The sequence below is a fragment of the Kogia breviceps genome, chromosome 5, assembly GCF_026419965.1.
Source record: "Kogia breviceps isolate mKogBre1 chromosome 5, mKogBre1 haplotype 1, whole genome shotgun sequence".
In the NCBI taxonomy this organism is placed as follows: domain Eukaryota; kingdom Metazoa; phylum Chordata; class Mammalia; order Artiodactyla; family Physeteridae; genus Kogia; species Kogia breviceps.
Window position 1 is genome coordinate 7,337,484 of NC_081314.1, and position 10,021 is coordinate 7,347,504.

At 39.4% G+C, this 10,021-nt stretch overlaps 1 long non-coding RNA gene across 1 annotated transcript; it reads left to right on the forward strand.

The window, feature by feature from the left end:
* The first annotated feature begins 2,483 nt into the window (after positions 1–2,483).
* LOC136794311 (uncharacterized) lies at positions 2,484–8,615 on the forward strand. The gene is made up of 3 exons (XR_010840896.1): positions 2,484–2,679; positions 5,352–5,404; positions 6,864–8,615. It is a non-coding gene; the product is annotated as an uncharacterized lncRNA (long non-coding RNA).
* Positions 8,616–10,021: the final 1,406 nt, after the last annotated feature.

The following is a 10,021-nucleotide window of genomic DNA, read 5'->3' on the forward strand; positions in this document are numbered from 1 at the left end:
CCCTGGTGGCGCAGTGGTTGAGAGTCCGCCTGCCGATGCAGGGGACCCCGGTCCGGGAAGACTCCACATGCAGCGGAGCGGCTGGGCCCGTGAGCCATGGCCGCTGCGCCTGCGCGTCCGGAGCCTGCGCTCCGCAACGAGAGAGGCCACAACACTGAGAGGCCCGCGTACCGCAAAAATAAAAAATAAAAATAAAAAAATGAAGCATTCAGGCTTTCCGGGTGGCGCAGTGGTTGAGAGTCCGCCTGCCGATGCAGGGGACGCGGGTTCGTGCCGCGGTCCGGGAAGATCCCACGTGCCGCGGAGCGGCTGGGCCCGTGCCATGGCCGCTGCGCCTGCGCGTCCGGAGCCTGCGCTCTGCAACGCGAGAGGCCACAGCAGTGAGAGGCCCGCGAACCGCAAAAAAAAAAAAAAAAAAATTCCTAGAAGGAAACGGCTGACAGGGACTGCCTCTTAGCCTGGAAATGGGGTAGGGGAATAAGGATAAAGATTTCAACGACTATCACTCTTTTCAACTAAAATATTTTTGTCTTTGGCTTTTGTTTCTATTTTTATTTTCTTCCGTCCTTCTATAAGAAAAGAGATGCAATTGCATTTGTCAAATCATAGTTGAATGGAAACCATAGATTGGTCACCAATCCAAGAGTTCAGCAAAAATCAAGGGAAACTTTCTGTGAAAATCAATTTGGGTGTATTAGGAATTTACAATGGAGTATATTGTATATCTTATTAGAAGTTAAAAATTATGTATAAATCCTTTATATGTGTAAAATCTACAATAAATATATGTACATATATATACTCATACCTTTTGTCCTGGAGAACTGACTGCTGAACACTTACCATACATCATTGTATTGGAGAAACCGTGGACATAGTTGAGGTCTAGCTAAGGGGAAGCTGAGTTGAAGACACATTTACTTTGGCTGAGTGGAATAGATTTATGAGGCTTGCCGTCACTTCCCTGTGTAGCTAAGTTACTGTAAGTTATACACATTTAGGAAAGGCTTCTATAAATATTTCAACTGCCCCCTGAGCTAACTTAGTACAATGACATAAATGTGCAGGGCCAGAGATTGTATTGTGATCTGAACATACCCTGTGGTGCCTGGTGCAGGAAGTACATGGGTTGCGGCCAAGAAATAAGAGCCAGAAGTTAGTCTGTGGAAAAGTCCTCAAATCATCTGCCATGAAAATTATTAGCAGAATTAGAATATCCTTGACACACTGTAAATTCCAAAATTTTCCCCGGTCAAGAACATACACAATATTTGAGGGTTTACAGGTAGAAATACACCATACATTAAAAATAATAAGTACTTGATTTAGAAAGGCAACTTTTTAAAATCAGAATGGGTGGCGGGGAACAACTTGGAAAGGAAGACCCCTACAGCATATTTTCTTTTTCTTTCCTGATGGAAATGGAATTTTTTTTTTTTTTTTTTTTTTTTTTTTTGCGGTACGCGGGCCTCTCACTGCTGTGGCCTCTCCCGTTGCGGAGCACAGGCTCCGGACGCGCAGGCGCAGCGGCCATGGCTCACGGGCCCAGCCGCTCCGCGGCACGTGGGATCCTCCCGGACCGGGGCACAAACCCACGTCCGCTGCGTCGGCAGGCGGACTCTCAACCACTGCGCCACCAGGGAAGCCCAAGAAATGGCATATTTGATAAAGCTAGAATTCAGCATTTTAACTGCAGTTTGGAAATGTTTTGGAATGTTTCAATAAAACAACTGAAAATTTATAATTATCCGATTTAGGGGTATATGAAGGTTACCTTTTTTGCTCTCTTTAAATTTGTTTAAGTAAAACACTGAGAAAAGTCAGATAAAAATAAGCAAAATATGAAATCAAGGTAATAAAGTTGAGCAACAAAATTAATTGAAATTGATAGCTACTATTAATAAAACTTCTATCAGAGCATAGCAAAAGCAGTAATTCATTCAGAAGAAATGCAATTGAGATAAATACATTTCAACTATACTGTAAATGACTGTCACTGAAAGGAACTGCTAGACTGATAAATAGTGATTAGGAAAGTTATAATGTGAGTGATGGTGTCCTGGAAAGAACACTGTCCTAGTATTTAATAAACACGGATTATAGTCCAGTTCACTCTTAACCAGTGGTGACACTGGGCTATTTGCGGTTCCTCACTGCTAAAAAAGCCATGCAGTTGGGCCAAGAGTCAATCATCTGACTGAAGCTCAAGTTCTCTCTCACTCTATTTCTCAATTAATCAATTCTGATATTTGTCATAAAGAGTAAATTACCACCTTACACCTAGAGGGTACGTAATTTCTACAAATTAATGTTGAATATATTCTTCAAATATTTCATGGCTGATGCACTGACTGTTCTGAATTCTTTTAATGGACTAGAGTTCTTGACCTTCAGGAATCTGTCTTCTCCCATTCCGTGCCCAAGCCACCTCACTCCCCAAAAACACTTTCTAATGTCTTGTGATAGCATTGCCTAGGGCATCCATCCATCTGTCCTCTGCCTACCAAACTCTGTCTCAGTAATGTGAAATGTTCGAGTTAGGCAAATGGGTTGGAAATTCAGTGTTCATTTCCCAGACTGTGGTGGCAGTGGTCAAGCGTTAAAGAAATAGTGTTCCTAATTTATACAATCTAGGACACCAGTTAAGAAGGACTGCTTGGATGTGTTTCAAGCCAGAAGGTAAGCCAAAGGCTTTTACACATTTTATCCACAACTTGAATGATGAAACAGGGATCCTGTTTATCCATTTTAAACATGAAATCCGGGAAGGAGGTGTTGCTTAACCTTTCGAAAATTTGATTAAAATTCAAGAAAATCTAAATAATTTGGAAAAATAATCAGGAAAAGGTTGAGTTATCTAAAGAGACATACATTGGCTGGTACACTTTTAAATTTAAGTAAATTATTGAACTATCAAGTAAAAATGTATTGTGCATGGTTGTGAATAAATTTTAAGGGTCTAGACTGGGGCTGCTAATTGAACAAGAAACGGCTATAACTTCAAATTAGCTTTTTTATCTCCCAAAAGTCATTGTGAATCTTGCTGAATTTGGATATATAAAAAGATATAGTTTCAAATTCATCAATAATTTTATGCTTGGAATTAATAAATTTAAAACAGTAAAAAAACAACAATATCACCTGTAGACATTTTTCTTTCAAACTCCTCCATATGTTGACTATTACTCTAGAGATATATTTGGTTACTGACTGAACAATTAAGAGAAAAAAGATAACCTGGAGACAGTTCAAAAGAAAGCAGTGACACCGGTCAAAGAATTAGAATTAGATGACCATAAAGAGAAATCTTAACAGGAATTTAAGTTTTCCAAATAAAAAATAGGATGCCTGAGGAATAACATAGTAAGGATTTTGATGTTTGTAAAATATGTCTAAGATTCATTTTGTTGAAGCTATGAATAGAAAAAAATAGTTATGAAAATGGGGTTTGGACCTCAGGAACCTATTTGTAACCATCTACTTAAAATCTTGGCTGTAAGTGCAAGGGGCAGAGTACAAATTGGAAAGCCTAGCTGCCCAGGTCTGAAAATAGCATCCTCTGCTTCTCCTTCCAGGACTAAAGCTGACTTTGGCTCTCCAGTCTCCTACTATCTCCTTTTAAATGCAAATGGTTTGGGAGGGGTTGCCCTTAATTCACTCATTTAATCTAGCAGTTAACACCTTAGCAACTAGAAGCCAACCTAAAAAAAGAAAGAAACTGGGTGAGGGTTTTGGTGGTGAATGTATCCAAAATGTTGTCCCTTATTCTCAGCCCACTTTTGGTGTGCATGCCAAAGGTCACCAACCCCTGACCTAGCATAACTCTTGAATTTGTTATAAAATGATGAAAATGGTTTAAAGAACCCTCTTGTCACAAATCCCCAACTCCGTGAGGCACTTTCATCTGTAATGTTCCAGGGTTGGTAGGAAGGGTGGAAAGTGAATGGCTTGAAAATAGTCAGATCTCTTTAACTAAAATTAGTTTCTGGCAAGGGCTCTCAGCAACATTGGCCTACATTTTCCAGAACTATTGTTCTTGTGCTTTTGCCTAAGTGTGTTTGCATAGTTTCCAAAGTCAGGAGCTGGCCATAAAGGAAAATGAGAAAAGCTGTGACTAAACGAAGGAGAAAATAAAATCCATATGACTAAAATTCTAGCACAGAAACTTCATTAATCATTACTTCAGGAATGTAAGACTCCTCTGTGAGGATACATGGAAAACTTCATTTTGTGTCCCTGACATACACTATTAAAAACTGCCTCCTAGCCAAGCAGACTTGGTTCCCACCCATGGAAATGAACTATCATTACTCAAGGGGAGTGTAGAGCACTTTGCTCTAGGTGTCTGCTGCTTTTCTTGTTTGACATCCATTAAAATTCTGTTTCCATTCTCCAACGTGGTTAGGCACTGTAAACTTTTGGTTTTAGGAAACTAAACTACAACCAGTTGAAAAGATGGAAAATGGGCAGACGTAGCTCTTACTGTCATATGATATACATATTCATCAAATCTTTTGAAAGAATCATCAAAAAGTGGAGAGTATGAGTTACTACTGCCCTGGGATGGCTGAATATTACATGCTGTCCATTCGCGTGAAAAATTACTGAGCACACACTCCAACAGTGTAAGTATCAGGTCAACTGCACATTGAAGAGCTGCATTGACACAAACCACACACATACATTCATTCTGACTGAGGAAACAAGGATACAATAATTTAGCAAAACATATTTTTTAAAACGTATTAGATCAAAAACACAGGTTGCTAGTGGAATCCATATTGCAGAACACACTGATTTTCTATCCTTGGCATCCCAATTAACCTTACCAAAAATGGCGGTCTTTTCTCACTTTTTCTACAAAGTATATATGAACACTCCATTTCCAAAATCTGTCATGAACTTTAAGCTAGCCCTTCTGAGAACGTTTCAGTTTTTGTATTTTCCTTTTCTTTTAAGCCTGTAAAATGTTCTAAAGTTAGAAAGTTGGGAGGTAGGAAGGAGGATTTTGGAGGAAGAAATCAGGATGTAAGATCTGTGGAAAAAATAAGTGCCTTTTCTCTGTTAATGAAGTTTCTTTCCTTCTTTCTTTTTTTTCTTTCTTTCTTGCTTGCTTGCGTGCTTGCTTGCTATGAAGGTGGAGATCTGCGTCTGCCTTATTCACTGCTATATTTCAAATGCTCAGAACAGTGTTGGGCAGACAGTAGGTGCTCAGAGAACATGTGTTCAATGAATGAATGATGTTTTTCTCTGTACATTACATTCAATGGGTATTTTTCTTATTACTTCCTGATGATAGAAAATCCACTGAAGATATTTACTGAAAACCGTTTTATTTTTTTTCCACCCAGGAAAGAATCTTCTTAACAGAGTACATAAATTCCAGAGGAATAGACATGAACAGGTAAGAGACAAAAGTAATATCCTCTCCACATCCACACTTCCCCACTGCCCAGATAGACTCAAACCAGTTCAGAGATCAATTGATCTGTAACAACGTCGCAGTCTTCATTGAACTGCTCTCCACAAACATTAAACATCTATGTGTGTGTGAAACTGTGCTGTGAGCCTCGTGCTCAAGTGAATAAGGTATGGACCTCATATTTGAATTACTCAGAGCCTGCTAAGAGAGAAGGGTACATAAACAAATAATTGTAATACAGTGTACAAAGTACAATAATACAAGTAATTAATCCTGTTTGGAGAAGCTGGCAGGCAGGTCAGATTTCTTAGAGGATATTGTGACAGATGTTACAGAAGACATTTTGACTGTTTGAATGTGAAACAGGAGCTTGGTAAGCAGACAAGATCAGAAAGGCCATTCCAGACAGAGAGAGCAGCAGGAGCTGTAGTGTGAAGGAAAGAAGCTGTCCAACACATTTGGAAAACCACAGGTCAATTCTGTGAGGAGTTGTGTTTGGAAAGATAAACAGATATGAATTCTAAAGGGGATGGAAAATAGAAGTGTTTAATAAATAAGGGCTTGGGCTTCCCTGATGGCACAGTGGTTGAGAGTCTGCCTGCCAATGCAGGGGACGCGGGTTCGTGCCCCGGTCCGGGAAGATCCCACGTGCCGCGGAGCGGCTGGGCCCGTGAGCCGTGGCCACCGAGCCTGCGTGTCTGGAGCCTGTGCTCCACAACGGGAGAGGCCACAGTGGTGAGAGGCCCGTGTACCGCAAAAAAAATAAATAAATAAGTAAATAAATAAATAAGGGCTTAACATGATCAGATTTGCATTTAAGAAAGATAACCCTAACTCCAGTGGAGAATAAATTTAAATGGAGTATGACCAAGGAATGGAATACAGAAAAAGGAACAAGTTTAGGGGCTTGGGAGCTCAGGTATCTGTGAATACCTAGGTGTACACTACTCTGCAGTTCAGGAGAAATTTTTGAGCTAAAAATGCAGGTTGAGGAATATTTGTTAAGTGGTCCTTAAGTCCACGGTATATGACAAAATTGTGATGAGAAAAAGCTAGAGAACAAAGAGAAACAGAAAAAATTAAAAGAGAGAAAAAGAACCCAGGGAAAGAAATAGAAAAGTAATGGACATAGATATATGAGAAGCACCAGGGGATAAATTACTTATATCGTAAATATATTCACCCCCCTGTTTCCAGAGTTTGAAATCTTCGGAAAGTAACTTATGTGTAATAGGAAGAACAAATCTGACTCCATGTTAGATCTGTTCTATTGCTTGTGCTTAGTCATGCTGGCTCTGCAGCTTCTGTAAAAGAATGTTGCCTATAGCCTGAAATACACAAGGTAGCCTATTCTCAGGGCGCTGACCTCTAACAGTCCATTCATATAAAGATATAAATTTGCAGAACAGAGAATAACATTTGTTTTATTGGAGGTTTACAGGAACATCATGACCTGACCTACCTGGACAGCTGCAAGAACAAAGGATTCGGACGCCAAGAAGTTTGCAACAACTAACCGCTCTCCTCCCTCACCTTGCCTTTAGAAGTGCTTTGCTGAAACCCTTTGAGGAGTTTGGGGTTTTCTGGGCATGAGCCGCATGTCTCTTTGCATGGCTCTGCAATAAACCTTTCTCTGCTCCAAACTCTGATGTTGGCCTCACTGTGCATCAGGCTCAGGAACTTGTGTTCAGTAACGTTATGTTTCATATGGTTAGATGTTTCAGTTGTTCAGAATAGAAATGTAAAACGAAAATTAATTTTCTTAGAGGGCATGAAATATTATTACCAACAACTCTGGTACCCATTGACTCCTGATTTTACCTATAGGCAAAGTATTTTTTTTTTACTTGACATTTGTATAGTGTATTATTGTATATAAAGTTTCTTCATATGTATCCAGCTTATTATTAATTCTTATAACAAGCCTGTAAGATAGGAATTATTTTCAAATGGAGAAACCCAAGATTCAAAGCCCAAGTAACCAGTCCAAGAAAAGTTCCCAGGACTGACTGAGTCCCATGTTGCATCTACCAATATTATACTCAAGAGTCCAAGGAGTAAAAATCTTTCATTCACCCAAAACAACTGACCTTCTTGAAAAACCAACCTGATTTGCATGGTGGCAACTCCATGCGTTGCTTAAATTGCATCTTTAGGATTTCGTCTTGTGACATAGACAATAACTCTTCAGCTGAAATGACACTTGGACAATAACACAATATACCAAGAGGCTTAAGGAGACCTATTGAAGACTCACCATATTATTACAAAGACCCTTTAAAATTTCGAAGAACTCAAGTGAACTGTCAGCCTAACCCAGAAATCTTAGTAAAGCAGAGTAAAATGGCCATACATGACTGGGCATAGTCATGAAATTCTGATGAGAATTTGTGGCCAATCAGCTTGCAAGGTATGGAGAAATAAGGCGAACATTTTATCTTCCATGGAAGAGAAAACCCCACATTTCTGGTGCTGTTTGTCATGTCCCAATTTCTAAGTACTGTACCTTTAAGACTGGCCAAAGTCATGACCTCAGAGGCTAGTCCTGAAGTCTTCAAAAGAAATGCTCCCATGACAGAACCCACAGATTCTGAACTCATCCATCCCTCCAGACCCTCAGTCTGATGGACTCCAGTATCTCCTGCTGTGTGACTCAACATCTGAGTGACCGTGGATAGCCTCTGGTTTCAGCTTTGCTACTATCATTTCGGTGCTGACAGCTCTTCACTAAGCAACCCAAAATCAGCTCTGCCATCTGAAGACCCTGGACTCAGCCCAGCATTCTGGAGAGGTTGAGAAGTAGAGACGGCCAAACCAGGCTGCTGCTGCCAGGGCACCAAACTTTCCCTTCACTGACATAATTCTAATTCGGTTAGGAGTTTTTTGAAACACTTTTGTGCCACTATATAGTTGTTTTTAAGACAAATTTAATATCCATTTTTGTGTAATCCAGACTCTGAAATTATAGATCACTTGAAAAGAACAAATACAAGAATCCTATTCGCATTATGGTAAAATGAGTGTGTATGGTTAGAGACGAAATCTTCTGAGCATTGAAAGAAACTATTTTTTGCTTCAATTACTTGCATCTTCTCTTAAAATTAACTTTTAATCATCAAATTTCAGAACGCCTGTGAATTTTTGTTTTGGAGTAAAATAACACAGCAGATTCATTTAATAAAGTCAATTCAGTAATTGTGTGTGTCTTACCAATATCTCCAAAGACATCTTTTTACAAAGGGCAATGGGGTTAGAAGAAAATCCATTGTTTCAAAGAGAAATAATCTCTTAAACCCTGGTAAGCATCAATTACTATTCACAGTATTGTCTAAACAGAAAGACTCATATCTTGACTCAATATGGCTCCTTGAAAAGTTTCCATTAGAAAGTATTTTGCACTGTTACACATGGAATATTTGAGCCAAATCTTCTATATCAACTACACAGTCATTTAATAGCTTTTATTGGAAGAATCTTTTACGATTATTTTAAGATCTTTGTATGATTATACGGAAAATTTGTATTCAGCCGGGAAAATTTTACCTTCTCCTTAATCCACCATTTTAATAGAAATATTTCCTCTAGCAATTATTTCTTCTTATTATTTCTATCTGTATTAAAATTTTCCAAGCTTCAAATTATAGTAGAAGATGAAATAAAAAGTACTATCCATATCTAGTGATCTGAAAATGACCTTATACTTTTAAACTAATTTTCCTAGGCTCTGCATTAATTATTGTGTGCACTCCCAGTCATAGCTACAGACAGAATGCCTGCTAGTGTCCACAGCAGGATAAGACAATTAGAAAATCTATGAATTCTTCTCCTGCTTATACTTCAATTTCAAAGGTTAAATTTTTTTTTAAGATATTTTATGTGTGGTTCAGAGATGTTTCTGTATGACAGTGTTGATTGGTTTTCTCCTTGATATGAAATATAGGTGTATGGAAATCAAATATGCACAAGGAAACCAAACATGGTTTCATTTATCACATGGCAATGAACATTACAGAGACCCTGGAATAAATAAATAATTCAATGTACTCCACTTAAAATACGTTTATGATCTGGCTACATTGTGCCAGGCTCTATACTACCTTTGTAAAGCTTAAATCTAGTAAGCAAACCTGACATACACACAAACACACACAACATATACAGCTAATGCACAGAGTTAGACTTGTGGAGGGTGTGTTCGAGGGCAAAGACACCATACACACTGCCTCAGATATAGGCAGGGCTGATCCTCCACGGGCAGGCACCAGCACAGCAGTCCTACTTGTTTAAATGGTGAAGCATTTCCATACTGGAGTACCTTCCTTCACCTTGGCTGCCGAAGCCCTTCCCCCAACTCTCCCAAGGTTTCCAAGCAAAAGGGGTGAAACTGGCCCAGCATGAGATCCTGCAGGTTGCATTGTGGGGACTTCTTTCTAGTTGGTTGGTGCCTGGTGGTTGGAAGCCAGCTGCCCACTAGTCAGCTTTCCTGAGTTACCCACCCTGAGAATAAGGTGTAGGTGCCCACAGATAAAAGAGGTGAAGTGGAAGCAGATCAAAAATGAATATGTTGGAAATGTCATCTGAAAACTAGTCCTTAAGCCT